General features: G+C 38.9%; 1 non-coding gene across 1 annotated transcript; it reads left to right on the forward strand.

The window, feature by feature from the left end:
* Window positions 1-7,174: 7,174 nt before the first annotated feature.
* On the forward strand, window positions 7,175-7,281 carry LOC111543450. Its single transcript, XR_002731871.1, has one exon. It is a non-coding gene; the product is annotated as a U6 spliceosomal RNA (small nuclear RNA).
* The last annotated feature ends 13,709 nt before the right edge of the window (window positions 7,282-20,990 follow it).

Raw genomic sequence — 20,990 nt, forward strand, 5'->3', positions numbered from 1 at the left:
GGATTGTGGGTTATGGCAACTACCAACTCCAGGTGTCTGTTCCAGCAGCAGTAGCACCTCTTAGGCATTTCTATATCTCCTATGTTTGGGGAGCCTTTCACTGCCCTAGGCTGCCTCCTCATAAAAAGAATGAAGGAAATGAAATAGTCATTGATTTGCTGACATCTAAACAAATCCTTTTTTCCATGGAAACCAACACCAGAAATAGTAAATGGGAAATCAATTAACCTTACCAATTCTCTATTCTTGCTGAACAAGATGGATAAATTATATTAATGTGTCGTATATATATATATATATTTTTTACCTGAACTACTGGAGAAATAAGAGAGCCTGCTAGATTTGAAATAGATCGGTAACATTTACAGAAAACTTGCTTGTTTATAACACAGCACTCTGGCCAGGACGTATACTTCATCAGGAAAATGTCATAACTGAATTGGAAATAGGAATTTGAGGCCATTTATTTCTCTATAAATGAAAACACATTCAGTCTTACTCTTTTGGTGATACCAGATGATACCATTTAAAGGCCATAGGTTCTTGCTTTAATTATATTTGTCACCAGGTTAATTTATTTCTGCTTCTGTGTATAGTTGCCCAGGTAACACATGTATGTGTCTGTGTGTGTATATGAACTATATAACTTAATTAGTGGAGGACACTGGTCATGTGGATCACCAGAGTTTTTCCATATTAATTACCTTTACAAGTCAATGAAGGAACAAAGGTAAAGGCAAAAGAATTAGAACCAGGCCATTTTTTTTTTTCTAGCATAACACAGTTTTCCCTTACTTGGTTAAGCAAGGAAAGTTGAAAAACTCTTAAAGAGCCTCTAGCCTAAAGCATTGAGTCTTTCAGAAGGGATTTCCAAACTAAACCATGAAGACAAAGTTGGACAAGAAGTAAATTTTTTTCTTGGTTACATGCCTCTGAAAAGCATATTATTTAATAAACAGTTGGTCAATTTCTCTGGAGTGAGAATTGCATTCTCCTGAATTAAATGATCAACACAAACTTCCATTAGCTTGGTACAAAAGTAATTGTGGTTTTTGCCATTACTTTTAATATGTGTGTGTTTATGGGAATCTTTGCTGGTTTGTTTCTGTGGTTGTGTCAATCTATGTACAGCAAATTTAGTATGATCCCTGTCTCCTCAATTTGGTGTAGAGAGAAAAATACTAACTTGGGAATCAGAAGAATTGGGATCTAGCTTTGGATAAAAAAGGCTAATACTTTAATATGAAGACCCTCTTAGGAGACTTTACCACTTTACCACAAGAAGGATCATGCATAGTATTCTTTATAACAATGATATCTGGAAAAAAAATCACTAAATTTCCAATAAGTGTGAATTGTTTAAATAAATTTTGGTACATTTATGTAATTGAATTTATGCAGCCATTTAAAATACTGCTGTAGAATCATTTACTACCATAAAATGATGTTTTCATAGATAGGTTTACTTCATATAATGACTGTTCATTTAATAATTTTTGGTCATATAGGCTGTTTCCCAGTTATACAATGTTTCAGATAATGTTTAACAACATTTAACTATTTTTCACCCAAGCAATACTAAGTAAATATGCTATATGAAACATTATAGTTTTAGGATAACCATGTTAACCAAACCAAATTGTTAAACATTATGCTTTTAGGATAACCATGTTAACCAAACCAATTTTCTCAACACAGTAGTTTCTAATCAAATAATATAATGTGAAACAAGTAGAATTGGGCGCCACATTAGGTGATTCTAAAATACATTGATTTGTGTAGGTTCACCAATCCAGTGGGGTAAAGACAAAGTGTCTCTATGTGCTCCTTCCATACATTACTAAGAATTATAAAACTGATATAGTTTGGCTGTGTCCTCACCCAAATCTCATCTTTAATTTTAGTTCCCATAATCCCCACATGTTGTGGAAGAGACCCAGTGGGAAGTGATTAAATCATGGGGGTGGTTTCCCTATGCTGTTCTCGTCATAGTGAGCGAGTTCTCATGACATGTGATGGTTTTATATAGGCGTCTGGCATGTCCCCTGCTCGCACTCATTCTCCCTCCTGCTGCCCTGTGAAGAGGTGCCTTCAGTTATGATTGTAAGTTGCCTGAGGCCTCCCCAGCCCTGCTGAACTGTGAGTCAATTAAACCTCTTTCCTTAATAATTACCCAGTCTTGAGCAGTTCTTTATAGCAGTATGAAAACAGACTAATACAAAGACTTAACCTTTATTTTGCCCTACAGATAGCTTTCAGTGCTCTAACTTTATTTCTAAGTCCAATTATTTCTAATTTGAGTGTCAAATGTAATCATGAATCCCTGAATATGTGAAAAATTGGTAAAGAAAATGGTGCATAGAAAATTCGTCTTCCAAAGGAATGACTTTCTCACAACTGTCCCCAACCAACAGCCACTACAAAGACTATTCATCCTCATTTTGTGAGTACAATAGATCTTTATTATATTTTAGTCAGTGTACAAATCATATTCAGATACTTCGGAATACTGTTGTCAGTTGTTTGTATAAACTTGTTTTTATTGCGTAGTTAGCAATGTGAAAATTGTTTAGGTAAGGTAGGTTAAGATAAAAATGTGTCATAAATTTTTTCATTAAAAATTAAAACATTTAAATTTACTTTTTTTAATTTAGAAAGCCTTTTCAGAATGGAGTAATGCTGTGAAGCAAGAGAGAAGTAAATTATTAAATTCAATAAAGCAGATTGCAACCTACAGGTAGCAAAAGATAGACATAGTACTTTGGGAGGCCGAGGTGGGCGGATCACAAGGTCAGGAGATCGAGACCACAGTGAAACCCTGTCTCTACTAAAAATACAAAAAATTAGCGAGGCATGGTGGTGGGCGCCTGTAGTCCCAGCTACTCAGGAAGCTGAGGCAGGAGAATGGCGTGAACCCGGGAGGCGGAGCTTGCAGTGAGCGGAGATTGCGCCACTGCACTCCAGCCTGGGGCACAGAGCGAGATTCCATCTCAAAAAAAAAAAAAAGATAGACATAGTAGAAATATATAGATGGATATATAGATAATAAATTGAAAAGATATATACTAAAATTGTTCCCAGTGATTGTGTTGTTAGATGATAGGGGTGATCTAATTTTTAAATTAAATCTGATGACTTTCCTCCCTCCCTTCCTTCCTTCCTCTTTCTTTCCTTCCTCCTCCTTTCTATTTCTCTATTTGCTTAAGTGGCAAGATAATATTTTGAGATATAAACTAAAATTCCCTCTCTGTAGATTTTGTACCTCTTCGTCAGTCTGATGCAATACGAAATTTATCTTAATGCCAAAGGGATGGGTTGACACAGAGCAGATTGCAGGTAAAAGAAAAGTACTTTTTAACTTTTGTGTTTTCGAGGTGAAGACCAGGCAAACACAAAGTTTGGAAAAGCACATGAACAGTTAGAGCCAGTTCTCCCACATAAATACTGGATAATGTCTGCCTGGACTTGGGAGGAGCAGAAGAGAATCAGAGGGAAAGGAAGGTTATGGGTCTTGGATGGGCCAAGTTCTGGGATCTGGAGTCAGGAGGAGAGTGATAGAATCCTCCAATACATTTGGGGATTTGAGAGCAGGGAAGAACTCCTTGCAGAGGAATTAAAACTCACAAGTAAACAGAAACATCTCAAAATAATGTTAGCAGGATTCCGCCAAGTGTTGGTTTAGTGCTCTCACATTTGGATGATTATAGAGGGAGAGAAAAAGTGGGAGGTAGAGGGAGAAGACAAGAGTTAGCACTTCCAAGACTCTTACTACAGTCCAGAGATTTCTATCTCAACAATAGTTCAGTAAGGCTTTGGGTCAATATGGATCATTCGGTTATAATAATGTACGGAGTATTATTTTCTCCAAATCACCATAATGACAACCAATATTACATACACAGAGATAACTTTCCTGGAATTTGCCTGATGTCAGAATGTATTTATAGTTGCTCTCAAGCCACTTTACAAATAAACAAAAGAAACCATTTTGAAAGCTTAAAAGTTCATGAGGCTTCATTTCCATTAAAACCTAATCTGAACAAAATATACCAATCTAGTTCCACATGAGGTTGCAATGTGACTTCATTTCTAACCTGCCGTATAGTCTAATTTAAGAAATAGCATTACACAAATAAAGTGTCTCCTTATGCCTTCTAGTAACAAATTCCATCTTCCTATTTATATCTATTAAAAAATTACAGCTCAAGAGTAAAAATATTTGCAAATATGCTTTGATCTTATTTCTGCTGTTGTTTTGCTTCCACTTCTTTAAGAGTTTATCCTGCTAATTCTGCCCTTTACTCTGCACCTGACTCTGCCCTTGCCACTCTACTGAAGGTCCTCTTTTCTAGGTTGCCAGCATCCCCTGCACTGCTGAACCCATGCATCCCTTCGCTGCCTTGACCTAACTTAGTTTCCCATAAACATAAATCATGCTCTCCCTCTTGATATTTCCACACCCCCACTTATGTATGTCCACCATCATTTTTGGATTTTTTCCCCTTCCACTTTTAAACTTCCCCAAAAGTTCTTTTTCCTCTCCATTCCTTAAACATTGGTGATTTTTTGATGTATGTCCTCAGTCTTTTATTTTTCATGTTATTCATCCTCATTCTCTTCTTGAGAAATCTCTTGTTGTTTCAAGGCTTTAATTATCAGTTATAAGCTTATTGTTAAATCTACATCTCTGATCTAGCTGCTTCTTCTGAGCTCCAGACTTATGTATTCAACTACTTACTGGGCATCTCTACCTGGCTGTCCCATAGTCCCTCAAACTCTATATGCCCAGATTGGAACTCATCCTCCCCACAAGCCTGTTCCTTCTGTGTATACCTATCAGTGCTGGTATTCCAGGTTGCATCTTAACCAAGCTAGAACTCTGGAGGTCCCATTTGACTCCTTTCTGTCTGTGAACCCCCATCTGTATTAGTCTGCTTAGGCTGCTATGACAGAGTATCATGGGCTAGGTGACTTAAACAACAGAAATTTATTTTCTCACAGTTCTGAAAGCTTGAAAGTCTAAGATGAATGTGCTGGTAAATTTAGTTTTTGGTGAGAGTTTTTTTCTTGGTTTGCAGATGGCCACCTTTTTAATGTGTCGTTACATGGCAGGCAGAGAGAGAGAGAGAGAGAGAGCGTGAGAGAGCAAGTTCTCTGGTGTCTCTTCTTTTTTTTTTTTCTTTTTTTTGAGAAGGAGTCTGGCTCTGTGGCCCAGGCTGGAGTGCCGGATCTCAGCTCACTGCAAGCTCCGCCTCCCAGTTTACGCCATTTACGCCAGTTACGCCCAGGCGCCCGCCTCGTCGCCCGGCTAGTGTTTTGTATTCTTTAGTAGAGACGGGGTTTCACCGTATTAGCCAGGATGGTCTCGATCTCCTGACCTTGTGATCTGCCCGTCTCGGCCTCCCAAAGTGCTGGGATTACAGGCTTGAGCCACCGCGCCCGGCCTGGTGTCTCTTCTTATAAGGAAGGACACATCCTATTGAATCAGGGCCCCATATTTATGGCCTCATTTAACCTTAATTGCTTCTTAGAGGCCCTAACTCCAAATATAACCACATAAAAGTTAAGGGTTCAAAATATAAATTTTGTCAGGGGTTGGGAGAGACACTAAGTTTCAGTTCTTAAAACCATCCATCAGTCACCAAGATCTTTAATTCTGTGTAATAAACAGTGTGTGAAATGCCCACTTCTCTCAACTCCATGGTCATTAGTTAAGTTCTAACACCATCATCTTTCGTTCACCTGATTTACCACAGCAAGCATCCTTATTGTTTCCCTGCTTCCAGTCTAGCCCTCTCCCATCTAGTCCCTACACTGCAGCTAGGGTACCCTGTCTCCAATGCAAATCTGATTACATTACCCTTCTGTGGAATCTTTTCAACATCCTCCCATTACTCTCACAATAAAGCCCAGTCCGGTTCATGTGGCTCATGAAGACCTTTGTGACCTGGGCCTTGCTTGGCGCCCCAGTCTTACATCTCACAGCTCCCCACTGTCTTAGTCTGTTTTGTGTTGCTGTAAATGAATACCTGAAGCTGGGCAGTTGATAAAGAAAAAAGGATCATTTGGCTTATGATTCCAATGACTGGAAAGGTCAAGATTGGGCATCTGCAATGGGTGAGGGCTACAGGCTGCTTCCACTCATGGTGTAAGGGGAAGGGGAGTCGGTGTTGCAGATCTCACATGCTGAGAGGGGACAAGCAAGAGAAGTGAGAGGTGCCAGCTCTTTTTAATAACCAATGTTCGAGGGAATTCATAGAGTGAGAACTCACTTACCCTCACCCCCCGTGGAGGGCATTAATGTATTCATGCAGAATCCATCTCCATGACCCAAACATCTTCCATTAGGCCCCACCTCCCAGCATGGCCACACTGGGGATTAAATTTCAACATGAGGCTTGAAGAGGACAAACAAACATCCAAACTATAGCACCCACCTCGTGCTCAGTGCTCCAGGCTTAAGAAGCATCCACTTTCCCCAAGGAACTACATTTCTTCTCTTGCAAGTCTTTAAGAACTTACTGTTTTTTCCTGCAGTTGTGTTCTGCTCCTTCTCCCTGCCTCCTCTCTTCTCTTTTTCCCTGTCTCCTCCCCAGCATCTGAAGAGCCTGGCTAACGTTTACTCATTTCTCGGGTCTCAGTGTTGTCAACACCACTTTCTCCCAAAAGCTTTTCCTACCCTCTAAGGCTGGGCTGGTGTCCTTCCTCCAGAGGCTCCTTTGCTTGCTCATCTCTTCTTACTGTGTCCCAGAGTCTAGCACAGAGCTTGACACAAAGCCAGTTTTCACTAATTAGAAATGGATGAATACATCTCACCCACCGTTTAGGCCAGTTAATCAGGCAATAAACCCGTTCTCTTCTGGTAACAGTGTCCTCCACCTCTGAAGGAAAAAGTAAACCACATCTACATTGTATCAATGTGCTGTTTTAGGGGAGTCAGCAGGTGATGTCATAGGACAGAGCTCTGCAGGGTGGGTGGGAATGGTCTTGGATACAGGGAGGTCAGCTCAGTCACTGTGTAGGAGGGACGTCTTCATGTCCCCTCATTTGCTGCCAGGCCCTCATGACAGCTTTCTGTCTCTATGTGAATGAATGGCTGCAAACCTGAGAGGTATTTAAAACACCCGACAACTGCTATGGTTGTATAGATAAATAAGTGAATGAGAAAATGACAGTGCTCGCTTTGGTGGCACACATACCAAAATTGGAATGATACAGAGAACATTATCCCAGTCCCTGCATGAGGATGACGCGAGAGTTTGTGAAGTGTTAAAGAAAAAAAAAAGAAAATCAGAAATGTGTTTCTGATTCTCTAAACTAAACTTTATGTCACAAAACAAGTGATATAAGTAATTCTGGTACATATCATTCACCAAATTATTCGAATCATTTCCAACTTGTTTACTGATTGTAGAAAAAATGTTTTTGTGGTTTTCACTGACTAAATAATGCTCCTTTCTGAGCCATGATTGAACACGAGAACTACATCAAGGTCTTCCAAGGATTTTACGATTAGCAACGGTGTGCGTGTAGTTTGCCAGCACCTCCTCCACAGTGGGACTTGGAGAGCCCGCATCCCAGCCTCAGCAATAATGCCAGGGCTAAGTTGCTGCCCACCATTTACTCCGTTATTACAACCCAGACCCACCGGGCAGTGGGGCCTCCTCTGCTGCCTCTGCCACCGCGTTGCTTAGCTGAGTGGCCACCAGGGGCCGCCCTCCCTAGACCACCAATGCTTCCAGACCCTTTCACTGCCTTTCTGGCCTCAGCAGGTGACAAAGCCTGGAAGTGGAAATGGCTCGGATGAGGTATCCTTATTAGCCAGAGGAACTACCAGCAGCCCAAGGCAATGGATTTTGGTGGGAGAGGAAGGTTTGAGCTTCACAGCACTTCCCTGCTTGAGAACATTCTTTCCTTCTAGTAGGAAATATTTATGTAAGGGTCCCTTGGCTTGGCATGGGGGTGCCTCGGTGCTAAGTTCCAGTCTGTATCCCTGTCTCATGTCCCTTTACTTTTCTATGTGTGCCATGTGTTGCAGACAAGCTGGAACATTCACACACACACACACACACACACACGCTCCTACCTCTTTCCTTGTGCTTGTGTAACCCCTCAGTGTGATCTTCTTGCCCACCGCTAAGATAGAGCTGATTTATCAAGACAGCGGAATTGCAATAAAGAAAGAGTTTAATACGCGCAGAGCCCACTAGATGGCAGACTGATGTTTGATTATTACTAAAATCAGCCTCCCTGAAAATTTGGAGGCTGGGATTTTTCAACCATAGTTTGGTGGGCAGGGGCTAGGGTATGAGTGCTACTGATTGGTTGGTAATGCAGTCATAGGGGTGTGGATAACCGTCCTCTAGCGCTGAGTCTGCTTCGGCGTGGGGGCTACAGAGGAGTCGCTGGTCTCCGTAGGACCATCCCATCATCAGAAATGCAAAAGTCTGAAAAGACATCTCAAAAGGCCAATCTCAGATTCTGCAATAGTGATGTTATTTACAGGAGGACTTGGGGAAGTTGCAAATCTTATGACTTCCAGAATAATGGCTGGTAGTCATTTAACTACGAATTGAGGCCCCTCTCATCCTCCTAACCTGGTGGCCTGTAGTTAGTTTTACAGGGGTGGTAGTTTTGGGGAAAGGCTATTATTAATTAAGCTATAAACTGAATTTCTCCCTCAATTAGCTTGGCCCACACTCAGGAATGACCATGGGCAGTTTGGACATTAAAGGCAAGATAGAGTTGGTTAGATCAGATCTCTCTCACTGTTGTAATTCTCGTTGTTATGATTTTTGTAAAGGTGGTTTACCTTGGACTGTTGCCTCTTTCTCAATTTTTCTCCCTCCTCCTACCTTTAATTCTACCTGTTAATATTTCTTCTCTCCTTCAGAGCTTAGCTGACATGCTGCCACCTCCTACGAAGGGATTCCTGATCCCTCTAACCAGACTATAATCTTTCTCTCACATTTATTCCTTCTCTTATGACGGTGACCCTACTAGACCTTATATTTTTACTTTAGCATTTGCATAGTTAATTTTTAAAATATTCCATATTTTCCTAAACTGATGATCCCAGAGAGAAATTTGCTTTGCTTTTCCTTTTATCCCCTGAAGATCTTAGTCTAGAGCCTTTCACATAACAGGTATATAATCCTTTTCGGGGGGGATTTGGAATTATTTTTTTTTTCCTTTTTTTAGTTATTGTCTATTTGTAGTCTTGTTTGATGGAATTATTTTGTGTGATACGTAAAAGTGTTATCAAGGGAAATTTCTAGAACCAATGTGAAAGCTACAGAAAGAAATGTTTCTGGTTTCTGCGTTTCTCTAAGCCTTAGATTCTTCCTCTGCTGAAATGGGGGTAATAATAGTCCAAGCCACGAAAGGTTGTTGGGTGGATTAAATGAGACCATCTGTTACTTAGCACAAAGTTCACATGCAGTAAGTGGTCAGGAAATAGCAGTTGTTTTTGCTATTGCTGTTATTATTACTTTGCTCTAATACAGCTGACTAAGTATGAAAAATGCTGCCACACAGATCTTCCTTCTTTCACTGGTATTTGGTAATTCTTTCATTCAACTTATATTCATTCTCTAACTACTGATATTGAAAATCCTGTGCTTAGAAAAAATTCCACACAAGTCTCCTGTCTTCGTGGAGCTCAGTCTAGAGTGGAGTCAGATATTTATCCAGCAATTATGCAAGGAGAGATACATGGTTCTCCAGGACCCTAGTTTAGGGAGCCTAGACCTAGGGAGAGAAGTTAAGGAAGACGTTCCTGAAGTGTTCAAATGTGGCTGTCAACTTCCTGGAGAAAGTAGTTTAGGGGCGAGTTTGACCAGGGCTGGGATTAGGATAAGGCAAGTGAGGCATTTGCTATAGGGACAAAATTTAAGGGAGTCTCAAAAGATTCAGCGATCAAGATAAACAATATTTTACTGCGATATTAAAAATAAAAATTAATGCAAAAATGTTCCCAATGAACAAAACATCACAATTTTGGATAAAGATAGGATCAGTAACAATGTTGTATTGAATCATATTGAAGCCTTCGGCAAAAGGAGAAAATCAAATACTGATCCTCAGTTTTAGCCCTGGATTTGACTGGGTAAGAATAACTTTAAAAGTCCGTTTATATCCAGAAATTCTGGAAAACTGAGTACACTTACATGGAAACTTCTAATTCTATCCAGCAGAGGGCAGTGATGCCTAAATAAACAGTTGGAGGCTTTTGCTGTCATTTTCATCAATCATCATCAAATTTGGGGAGGGATTAACTTCAAGGTTAAAAGTTTTTGCAATGGAAATAGTGTATGCTGTGGAAACTTTATGTAACTCTGGTGTTAGAGGACTGGCAAACTCTTATAAACTGCCATACAACAAGCTTTCTTTTTAGTAGATGTATTTTTACAGATATGATTTGAAATGTAGCCAATTCCAGGACTTACAAATCATGAAGCCACATAGTGAAGAACATTCTGTAATTTTTGCGGGGGTCAACTTTTGGAGGCAGCAGTCAATTAGTGGCTGATTTCCTTTTCATTCCTGTCTTCTTTCAATATTAAAATCAGAGACTTAGAAAGAAAGCTGGACATAATGTAGAAAGAGAGATCCCCTCATTTGCAAGCTAATACAGGTGAGGTTGGCTTATTATTTGTTAGTTCACTTGTTCATTCATTATCTCATTTATTCAAGGATTTCACAAGCATATATTGTCTACCATATGACAAATACTGTGGTGGCACAAAGGGACACAGAGACTCAGATGAGTCACAGTGCTCACCTTTCTTGAGCAACTACTTAAGAACAGCTAACGGTGGTAGAAGTAGATCCTTGTGACACTTAGGCTAAGTTGGTGTGCTGAGATATATGCCAAGCACTCTAGGAACTTGGTTCAAGAGCAGTTAATAGTTCTTCATCTGTTTACTGTTAAGGGTATTTTTGGAATCAAAGATAATTTTGGAAGTTTAGTACTTTGTTTTTATTTGACTCTGATTTTGGCACAAAAAAATACCTCTAATGAAACTTCATGCCTTTCTCAGGTTCTCGTTCAATGGGGACGTCCATCACGTGCTTCTTGATGACTGCCTGAGAAAGAGGACGGAAAGGCCAATCCCTAGAGAAATAATCTATGCACGTAGTTTGTAAACTGTGCCTTGGGAACTCTAGGGCTCTGTTTCTCCAGTGTGGTCTGTATCACCTGCATCAAATACTTTAGAGTACTTGTTAAAAATCCGAATTTCCTTCCTGGAGACCTACAGGATCAGAGTCTGGAGGGATTGGGGGCAGGAAGGGTAGGGACCTGCCCTTCCACAAGCGTTCCAGGTAGTTCTTATGCATACTAAAGAGCTCCAGGAGCTCTACTCCTTGCCTTTGCCAGCTCACATAAACCCTTCAACCACATCACCCCTTCTTCTGAAGTGTAAGTTCCATGAGGTCTGGGCTTCTTGCCCATTGTGTTCACAGCTGTATTCCCAGTACTTTGAACAGTGGCACACAACAAATATTTGTTGACTGAATAAATTAAGACATTACATAAATTGAATTTCCACCTAAGAGTTCATTTTGACCAAGGTTTCTAATACTACAAAAAAAAAAAAAAAAAAAAAAAAAAAAAAGTACCTAGACCATAGTTTTGGATCATTCTCTTTCCTTAAAGAATGGAAGCAAAGGTAGCTGAAAGCCCTTAGGTTTCTGAGCCCCTCTTAGATAATTACATTGAGTATGGAACCGAGTTAGCCACATTTTCAAGACCAAGTTCCTATTGCCTTCAGATAATAATCTGGTAACCATAAGTACTCCAACAAGGATTGGACTTTAGAAATGTCAAGTGTCAATTACTGGTGACTTTGATTTCCCATCTGGCTGTCCTGACTTGTAGACCAAAGCTCTTAATGCTGGAATGTCTGACACTCTTGATTCAATTTAAGGCACAGCAGTAATGTGACTTTCTGTGGGTTTTTGCATTGACAGTGATGGAGCTGAAACTAGGCACTTCCAGTTGGATCTTACACTCGGTAAGATAGCAGTTTTTTGATTCTTGTCAGGGGAGAGCCCTTGTTTCTGTGACCCATGTGTTCAATTCTACAACTAAAAGTTATTTATTTATTTATTGAGACAGAGTTTTGCTCTTGTCACCCGGGCTGGAGTGCAATGCCTTGATTCTGGCTCACTGCGACCTTCGCCTCTCGGGTTCCAGCTATTCTCTTGCCTCAGCCTCCTGAGTAGCTGGTATTACAGGCATGCACCACTACACCTGGCTAATTTTATATTTTTTGTGGAGACATGGTTTTACCATATTGGTCAGGCTGGTCTTGAACTCCTGACCTCACATGATCTGCCCACCTCGGCTTCCCAAAGTGCTGGGATTACAGGTGTGAGCCACCGTGCCTGATCTGAATGTTATTCATTCATTCATTCATTCATGTACCTGTTTTTCATAAATATCAATTGAACATTTCTGTCAAAAATGCCTTTATTCAGCTTTACAGAGAGAGTTGGGTAGTCTTTATATATTCATGGGAAGAATCTACTTGTTATTCTATACTGAGACTGCCAAATTTGTGTGTGTGCGTTTTGTGGATGCACTGCTGAAAGTGAAGTCCTTGGATAAAAAAGGGGGTAGTCCCTTATTCCTGATTCTCTCTTCTCAGTACAAATAAAGATCAACTTAAAAAAAAATAAATTATAGACATAAGCTCTGTTTGTATGAACTGGAGCCTGAAATCAAGAAGTGGATAATAGGAAGGGAGGGAAGCAATGTGGAGTAAGAACAACCAGCTTGGATATTATATTTGTTTAGGTTCCCCAAAAGCAGGATGCTGAAATAAGAATTTAGGTACAGCCTGTTTCTTTGGCAGGTGATCCTAGAAAGCACTGCAAGAGAGTGGAGAAATGAGACAGAGAAGGGATCCTCCCCTTAGAGATGGGGTGGAGTGAGTCTCTGAATGTCACTCTGAATGACAAGGAATTTTAGGTTATCCACCAAATTGCACACCTCATTAGTTAAGGGTTGTCTGGGAGCATTCACTTCCTGGTACTTTCAGCCTGTGTCTTTCCTCCTTTGTGTGGTCAGAGGATAACCTCAAACAAAAGATGCTGCAAGAAGTCTTGATAGTAAATGGGAACTGCACAGGTAGCCTCTAGGTGGGTAGGAGGGAAGCATGACTTTGTGATGATATATATATGTGTGTGTGTGTGTGTGTGATGGTGAATTTTATGAGTCAACCATTATTGTGGGTCTTTCTGTGAGAGTGTTTTTGGGTGGGATTAACATTTAAATCGGTGGAGTTAAGTAAAGCAGATTGCCCTCCATTTTATGGGTGGGCTTCATCCAATCAGTTGAAAGCCTGAGTAGAACAAAAAGATTGACTCTCCCATTAGTAACAGAATTCTCCAGCTAACTGCCTTCAGACTTCATCTGCAGCATCAACTCTTCCAGCCTGATGACCTTTGAGCTGAACCTTTGCTCTCCCTGGATCTCCCACTCCACTGGCCCACCCTGTGATTTTGAACTTACCAGTCTCCACAATTGTGTGAGTCAATTCCTTAAAATAAATCTCTCTGTCTCTCTCTTTTATTGGTTCTGTTTCTCTGGAGAACCCTGGCTAATACAGTATGCTTGTGCTTGATTTCTTCTGGTTAGGAAAGAAAGCAGTAACTACTTTTGGATAAAGAAGGTAATGTGTGTTGGTTTTATGTGTTTTATTTTACCTACAAAATAAATTGATATTCTGATAATTTTTCTAAAGGTTGTGAAACGCTTCAGTTAAATCTTTTTAAAAAGGTAACCAAAAGTACAAACCCAGATAACTTTAAACTCTTAACACCAAGCACCATCACTGACAGAAGCATTTTCATTTCAGGAGCATTTTATTCTGCATAACAGGGGATACAATGGTACAAATCTGCAATTTGGTGGTGGTTGTTGTTCTTTTGGGAATCCTGCATGTGTAGGCTGTAATTTTTTACAGTGGGTTTAGCTCATAATACATTCTGTCCATGAAGCACATTACCGTTGAAGGTGTGTTTGGCCTTTGCCTGTTTATTGCTACCCAGAGTATATATAATTAGAAAGAATTTATTATTTCCTAGAAAGTATTAGGTGCCCACTCTTGTCTCTCTGATTCTTTTGATTCCTAAGCCCCTGAAAGCAACTCTTAAGAATAACTCTGGATGCAGGTTGGCAAAATAAATGTATTTTTGTTTGTACAGTCTGAAATTTCTCTACTGCATATACTGTGGTGTTTTGCTACTTGTCAATATTCAGTCGAAGTCCCTTGAACATCTGAAAAGCTAAGCCTGATAAGAAGCATTAAACAGTCTCTTATTTTCTGCATTATAAAACTAATTTTCAGAGCAGCAATTTGTATGAAGCAAATAATCAGATTATTGCCTTTATCTCTAAGTGTTTCCCAGATGGAACAGCATATAAAATAGTATATTATGCAGCTTGAGTTGGATGTACATCAAAATCATTAGCTTATATTGAAAGCTTCACTGGGAAGATTAGAACTATAGTCAAGATAAAACTAACTCTTTGAAGATGAATTCCAATGAAGTAATGCCAAATAAGTGGAAAAAGGCATCTTTGGAAAAAATATTTGTTGTCTATATTTAATATTCTTAGATTTCTATTAGACAATCTAAAGCAGAGAATTAGTGAATAAGTTATTAATTTGGAGATGATATTGGGAAGAGAATTTATTTTCAACTATCCCCGTTTTACTCATGGCATTCTGCGTATTAATAGAATAAAAATGATTGCTGGCTGTATTAACATATTGTGGGATGTAAGTGACAGAAACTCGGCCTTCAACATAGCCAAGCAAAACTGGAGAGAGTGACAAGTAGAACCAGGTACTTGAACACTTTCAACATTCTTACTCTGGGTATCAGTTTCATGCTTCTTTGACTTTCCTCTGAGTATCTTCATGATACCCAGACCAGACTGGCTTTCTCCAAATGGCAAAAGATGACCAGTGGTAGTTCCCAAGTTTTACATCTTTAATTATACTTGCTGGAGAAAGTTTGACTTGATGTACATCGACTCATGTACTAATGAAACACACACCTCTCCCCAATTTAATGTGGGAACACTCAGCCCTGGCAAGGAAATGGGGGCTCCATCACTGAGTACCTGCCACATTCCAAATAGAGTTTACCTAGGGCTTTCTATACATGATCTCTAATCATGGAATTCTTTCAAAGTAAGCCTCACTCTTTTCCAGATCAAGCATCAAGTGGTTAAATCACCAAAGTCACACTGCTAATAAATGATGTACCTTGGATTTCAACTTTATTTTTAAAATTTTACTTTAAGTTCTTGGATACATGTGCAGAACGTGCAGGTTTGTTACATAGGTATACATGTGTCATGGTGGTTTGCTGCACCTATCAATCTGTCATCTAGATTTTAAGCCCTACATGCATTAGGTATTTGTCCTAATACTCTCTCTCCCCTTGCCCCCCACCTCTTGACAGGCCCCAGTGTGTGATGTTCCCCTCCCTGTGTCCATGTGTTCTCATTGTTTAACTCCCACTTATGAATGAGAACATGTGGTGTTTGGTTTTCTGTTCTTGTGTTAGTTTGCTGAGAATGATGGCTTCCAGCTTCATCCATGTCCCTGAAAAGGACATTAACTCATCTTTTTTATGGCTGCATAGTATTCCATGGTGTGTATGTGTCACATTTTCTGTATCCAGTCTATCATTGATGGGCATTTGGGTTGGTTCCAAGTCTTTGCTATTGTGAATAGTGCTACAATAAACATACGTGTACGTGTGTCTTTATAGTAGAATGATTTATAATCTTTTGGGTACATACCCAGTAATGGGGTTGCTAGGTCAAATGGTGTTTCTGGTTCTAGATCCTTGAGGAATTGCCACACTATCTTCCACAATGGTTGAACTAGTTTACACTCCCACCAACATTGTAAAAGCGTTCCTGTGTCTCCACATCGTCTCCGGCATCTGTTGTTTCCTGACATTTTAATGATCACCATTCTAACTGGCATGAGATGGTATCTCATGGTTGTTTTGATTTGCATTTCTCTAATGACCAGTGATGATGAGCTTTTTTTTGTATGTTTGCTGGCCGCATAAATGTCTTCTTTTGAGAAGTGTCTGTTCATATCCTTTACCCACTTTTCGATGGGGTTGTTTTTTACCTATAAAGTTGTTTAAGTTCCTTGTAGATTCTGGATATTACATCTTAGTCAAATGAGTAGATTGCAAAATTTTCTACCATTCTGTAGGTTGCCTGTTCACTCTGATGATAGTTTCTTTTGCCGTGCAGAAGCTCTTTAATTAGATCCCATTTGTCAATTTTGGCTTTTGTTGCCATTGCTTTTGGTGTTTTAGTCATGAAGTCTTTGCCCATGCCTATGTCCTGAATGGTATTGCCTAGGTTTTCTTCTAGGGTTTTTATGGTTTGAGTTTTACATTTAAGCCTTTAATCCATCTTGAGTTAATTTTTGTATAAGATGTAAGGAAGGGGTCCAGTTTCTGTTTTCTGCATATGGCTAGCCAGGTTTCCCAGCACCATTTATTAAACAGGGAATCTTTTCCCCCATTGCTTAGTTTTGTGAGGTTTGCCAAAGATCAGATGGTCATAGATATGTGGTGTTATTTCTGAGGTTCCTGTTCTGGAGTTTCAAATTCATCTTCATCTGTGTTCTTTCCTCTGTACCATGCTGCTTCACTAAAAGGTTTGTTTTCTTTTGCTGTGTGACAACATGACATTCATAACAGAGTTTGGTCAGTAATATGCCCTTTTGCCTGTTAGATACCCTCAGCTTTTGTCACATTTATTCTAATCCTGAGCAGTGGGAAAACAATTTTAGATAATTTTTTTCCAACTTCTGCAAGTGGTAAAATGCACAAGTGTTAAACTCGGATGAGTATTACTTATAACGATTAGTCAACCTAGACTCAGAAACCAGTGATATCATGAAGTTGTGCTTTTAATGTGAGAGTCTCAGGTGCCCAATTCTTTCCCTCCACAGTTCACTGTGGTAGACAGTGTTGAATTTCACCTGAGCTCTGAAAACAGTAACAGTTTTCTGTTCTGGGAAACAGCTTGTCACCAGCCACCCTTCCCATGTGACTTAGATAAGGCTTCTTGTCCACTCTTGACTCTTTCTCATGACAAATAAGATGACTCCCTTGTTTACCCGTGACAAGGACAGATACACACCCTCCAATTTCACATGCTTCGTCTTATGAATAATTAGATGGATTGTTTGTCCTCCTGTAACTAGCTAGACACAGAGATAAACACTTTCTTTTAAGCTGACTGACAGACTTCTCCTGATTGCAAAATCAATCCTGACTGTAAACCACTCCACTTATAACTTGTCTACACCTACCTATAAAGGTGTAAGACAAAGCCACCCTACTGGGACACTCTGATCCTCAGATCTGAGGTGCTCCCCATTGCTATAGCTAGAATAAACTCAATTTCTGTACTCGTTCAGTTCTTGTCTTTAATGAGACATATCAGGTATCACAGATTGAATTCCATCTCTCCTGACCCAAGTGTGTCTGTGTTTGTGCATACATGTACACTCACGTGTGTATGTCAATATCCTAAAAGAAAGTGTGTACGTCAATATCCTGGAAGAAACTTTGGAATTTACATTGAATATGAGTAGCAAACTTCAAATTTTATAACAGAAAACTCCCATGCTCAGTGTAGATTGGTGCTACCATCACAGATTCAGAAGCATGCCAAATGCTGCTTAGAGAAATCTCACCGGTGATTATTGCCATTTAAGATTCATGCTGAGGACCAGGATAGCTTTTTGTCCAGGTTCATTTAGATTTTCTTTCATTCTAGGAAGCTGTATGTCATAAATGTGTTTTTTGTGTTGCTCCCTTCACCTGTTATAGTTAGAACCTGTATATAACCAGAGCCCCATGAGGCCAAATCTCTAGCAAGTGCAAATTCAAAGAAACAGTAATCTGACAAAGTGTAATTGATTGCAAGCAACTTGTAAATGGAGGTTCTCAAAGGACATCAAGAGGCCTCTTAAAACCTATTCTTTTTTTCCCCCATCCATCTCTTAATCACCCCAAAACTTTTCAGTTAACTGTTTTCTCCCTCTGCCTCCACATACTGAAGGACACCATGTAGAATAGTAGTGTTTGCCTTCTCTCATCCTCTGAAGACATTTCTGTCCTCGCTCACTTAGTTTCTAGGCTTTTGAAATGTAGAATTAAGGTGAGCAGGAAATGAAAAAAACAGAATAGGACTGAGGTTTACTCATGGAAGAAAAAAAGAATAGTGATTAAAGGGAAATGAGTGTGCGTGTGTATGTACACAACAGAAAATCACAACTCCTATGTAACTCAGTTTACGTAACACAGAATTTTGCATACAGTAAATTCTTAGGAACTATTTGAAACACATTAATGACTTCCAGCTGTGTGTGTGCGCTTTTTTTTAAAGCAGTGGAACCATGTTTTTTTTTAAAAAAGAAACATTAAGTGAAATTTTAATAAACAAAATAAAACTGAAGTTTGGACAAGGAGCCTGAATATCTGTGTACTCTGCTTCCCCCCTGGAAAAGACAGTTTGAAAAATAGTTAGAAATTCCAGCTCAATAAAAATATATGCTATTAATTTTTAAAATTAAGAAACAAATCATCATTGATTTTTTTATTATAAAGACAATATGTTTATTTAGAGAAAATTAAAAATATAAATAACTACTGAATATTTCATAATTTCAGCACCCCAAGATAAACTTTATTAACAATACTATTAATATTCTCCTGTCCAGTCACCGATTTTTAAATCTGTATCAGTGTGTCAATATATCAGTGTGTCAATATGTCAGTGTTTTAATATGATGATGCCATGGTTTTTGTTTCTGGTTCATAGAAAGAATCACATAACGTCATTAAAGCCTTAACAGTGATCTTACGTACTGTCCAAAACACATTAAACTGTGGTCTCCAGGTTATTTAAAAGTTGACTTTCCTTTGAGGATTTTTTTCTTAGAGATTGCCATTATCTGCCACATCAAAGGTAATGATCTTTCTCCTCGTTTCTTACACCTGGATAAATTTTCTGGCTCCATTGGACTCGCTTCATAAATATCCAAGCAAATGAACAGTCCAAATGGTCTAATTAAACTGTTCTGCATTCTGCTTCGCCTGTCAGAAAGGGCAGAACCAGGCTTCAAGTCCGGAAGTGCAGTAGCAGCTGGAAAAAAAAATGGCACTATGGGACCTTGAGAGGTCTCCACAATTTTACAAGGTGCTGTCACTCTGAATGAATTAAATAAATAATTTATTTATCTTAACCTACAGATTCTGTTTAGTCAATTTATTAAGGAAGCCTAGGACACTAATAAAACGGGGCTGAAACGGGGGTTTGAGATTAACTGTGAAATTGATTTATCCTCGTTATGCCTGACTCTCATTTGCCCAGATAACTGAGAATTACACTCTTTTCCTAAGGAAAGAACAGTTCTGGTTTGGGGAAGATAAGAGTGTAAATGAAAGAAGGGACACGGGATTTCTAAGCAACACTCTGCCCCGACTTCTACCTCAAGCAGTTAGGGCAGAAAGAGTCCACTGTCTTTCATATCAAAGCCAAGTTTCAATCGCTCACTTGACTTTAAAAAGTGCAAAGCATGTTCTGCTTTATGTTTTAAACTCTTGACCCGTGATCATTATCAGGGAAGAACCATATCAATTACCATAACTGTAATTGCATTGCTTTTAATATTATCTAGAAAATCATACACATTACTAGTGGAGCTTTCTATCTCTGTTGAAGAACAATTACTTATAAAAATTTAGTATACTATGAAAGTAGATGATTTTTATTTCTTTTTTTGTGTGTGCAAAAGAAATCCCAGCATTGAAGTGTCTTTAAAAAATTGTTTTGGGGAGAAATACATTAAGTTTTTTCAACAAGATCTTTTAGTGCAGTATTAATTTCACATTATAGAAATGCAAATGTTTTTTCCTTCAGGATTAATGTGCTTATTTCTTGACTGATGATCAGCCTTTTTATCTGGCAGGGGTGTGATAAGCCGAGTTTGACTACTTATATGTTTTGTTTTACAAAGCTTTATAGTTCCTGTGCTATTTCATTTTGGCTGTAGGCTATAACAGCTTAAAATAATTATTTTAATATCTGGAATTGATAACAACAGTCTAAAAAATACACCATTGTTTGCATTATATCTTCACTTAGAAGGTAATGGCTGTAATAAGATTGAACTCATCTATGAATTAATCACATTGCCTGCTTCATCCTTCCAGTGAATTCTATCTTTTGAACAATGTACAGAGAAACACTGTAAATTTGTAGGTTGTACTTGCTTTTATCTCTTTGGTGGTAATATATTTGTTGCACAGACAGCAACTATCTTTATGGAGGACCACCATGCTAAGGTAATATTTTTAGGATTTTGGTTACAAAGTAGATTTCTGATTGTTCTATAGTTTCCAAGGTCAACTGCTGATGTGTGTTTCTTTTCCCATATAAAAATGGGTGCACCAAAAATTTCACAAATCACCACTAAAGAACTTACTCATGTAAACAAATACCACCTGTACCCCAATATCTTATGAAAAAAAACTCTTGATAAAAAGATTACTTTCTTAAGAAGCAAATATAATTTCTTTCTTTCCAGTTCTTTTATTCTATAGATTTTTTTTTTCTCTTCAGCAACCTTTCCCCTCAACATTATTTCTTTTCTCTGACAACAATCGCCAAGTGGGTATATTTTGGGGTCTTTTCTCAGTGATATTTTGTTCTATAAGAAATAATAATCTTTAACATCACTACAAATCATCACAGTTGATCTGATTTTGTGTTTAACTTATTATCAACTAAGTTGAAAACAAATACCTTTATTTATTTATTTTTAATTTTTTGAGACAGGGTCTTGCTGTGTTACCCAGGCTGGAGTACAGTGGTGTGATCTTGGCTCACTGCAGCCTTGATCTACTGGGCTCAATCTGTCCTC

Source organism: Piliocolobus tephrosceles, chromosome 14, assembly GCF_002776525.5.
Source record: "Piliocolobus tephrosceles isolate RC106 chromosome 14, ASM277652v3, whole genome shotgun sequence".
Taxonomy (NCBI): Eukaryota; Metazoa; Chordata; class Mammalia; order Primates; family Cercopithecidae; genus Piliocolobus; species Piliocolobus tephrosceles.